Source organism: Micropterus dolomieu, linkage group LG21, assembly GCF_021292245.1.
Source record: "Micropterus dolomieu isolate WLL.071019.BEF.003 ecotype Adirondacks linkage group LG21, ASM2129224v1, whole genome shotgun sequence".
NCBI classification, from domain to species: domain Eukaryota; kingdom Metazoa; phylum Chordata; class Actinopteri; order Centrarchiformes; family Centrarchidae; genus Micropterus; species Micropterus dolomieu.
This window is the reverse complement of record NC_060170.1, coordinates 34,996,503-34,998,547: the sequence shown is the minus strand read 5'-3', so window position 1 is coordinate 34,998,547 and position 2,045 is coordinate 34,996,503.

Sequence of the window (2,045 nt, the reverse complement as noted above, 5' to 3'; positions counted from 1 at the left end):
TAACTAGGCTACTTTTGCCACGTTGCTGTAGCTTAGCTTGCTACATTTCACTGGGGGGGTATGTAGAGTAGCTAGTAGCTTAGCTCGCTACATTTTAGCATTAAATAGCATTAAACACTTAATTCAGGTGGCAAAATCTAAAACAACAGCAGGATAGAACGCAGCTTGTTTTTTAATTTATATTTTTGGGGAAAAGGCACATTTGTTTCTTCTGTATTTAAATTGCACTGCATGTTTTCTTACTGTGCAAATAAACCTTTCTCATTAACTTTTCTTGTCGCTATTTTTCAGAACATTTTGAACAAATGCTTTCAGAAAGTGATGAGGACATGTCCCCAGCGTCCCCAGTGAAAACGTCACCTGGTCGAGGGAGGAGGGCTGATTTGCTAAGAGTTAACGCGCGTAACAAACGAAGCTGAACGCTCAGACGGCTTTCACTTTGGCTCGTCTGTAATGACCCGCTATTAGCCGAGCTAGCACGCCGTGCTTCTGTACGACACATATTTCTACATGTCTGACCTTGTTGAACGGGTGTATTGATCAGGGATTGGCTTTTTACTCTGCGTGTCCTTCCAGAGTGCAGCTGCCATCACGTCCAGTTAGCTTCACTTCCCCGTGTGACCGCGGCCTCTCTCTCGGCTGGCCGCCGCGTCTATTTCTGCGTTTCGGTGCCCATCCCGACACAACATTGGTTTTCTTCTTCATATTCGCGTTTCAGGCATCTTTTGCGATTGTGTTTATGGCACCTATTCACATTGTTGGCAGCACATCCAGGTGCATCTCAGAAACATTACAACATCGTGGGAAAGTTTATTTCCTTTGGTAATTTAATTCAAAAAGTTAAACTTATTCTAGATTCTTTACACGGGAAGTAAAATATTTCAAGTCTTTTTATTGTTGTTGGTTTAATCTTTTCGGCTTACAGCTCATGGAAATCAAAACTGCAGCATCTGAAGACTAAATAATTTTTAGAATGAAGAACTTCTAAAACAGAAACGTCGACCTGAGCAGAGCTCTGATCAGCCTTTAATCTGTCAGTCTGGTTCTGAAGCTGAACTCTTCCACCATATTCTATTTGTGAAGAAATGTGTGTTTTAACCTTTTTAAATGTTTTGTGTTGCAGCTGCTGCAGAGGTGATAAACGAGGAGGACATGTTGTAGGCCTGCACTCTGTGTGTGTGGGGGGGTCACATGCTGCTGTAGGCCCGGTGAAACCACTTCCCCTCCGCCTGCGGTTACACTGGTCGACTTCACGCGGACAGACTTGTTTTTGTTTCACAAGGCGTCTGCTGATTTTCCTATTATCTTCTTGCTCATGTGCAACAACAACAAACAACACTTCCTGTCTGACTTCCTGTCTGACTTCCTGTCTGCGGCTCGCAGCTGATGAAGACGGACATCTTTGAAGAAACAAATCAGTCTCCAGGAGTGTGCATCAGAAACCAGACCACAGCTTATCTCAAGCTCAGACCTGAACAGCTGATCAGCTGTGATCTTGTGTTGATCAGTCTGTGTCTGGTTCAAAATGGCGGCTTCAGAAGGCGGAGTCTGAGGGACTGAAGCCGACGTCACCTACGGCAGGTCAGAGGAAGCTTTGTCTAATATATGTAAATGTTTATGCATATATATATATATATATATATGTGTGTGTGTGTAAATAAATAACTCAGTGAGATCTTTTTATAAAGACAAACGGCTTTCAGTTTCAGCAGCTCCATCAGGTGACCTACCTGAGCACCTGACACCACCTGCCAGGTGTGTGAGTTGTCTGACAGGTCATCTGATGTCATCAGGGGTCACGGGGTCACTGCAGGTCATCACCGATCCTCCGTGTTAAAGTGCAAGCTTTATTTTCTGCCTGGCTGTCGATCACACGGGGATTATATCTGGTTCTCTCTTTAACTGTACGTTGAAACTTGATCGACTACTCAAGTGGAAACTTTCCAATTCTGTCTGAACTCTGTTCCCGAGCTCTGTTCCCGAACTCTGTTCCCGAGCTCTGTTCCCGAACTCTGTTCCGGAACTCTGTTCCGGAACTCTGTTCC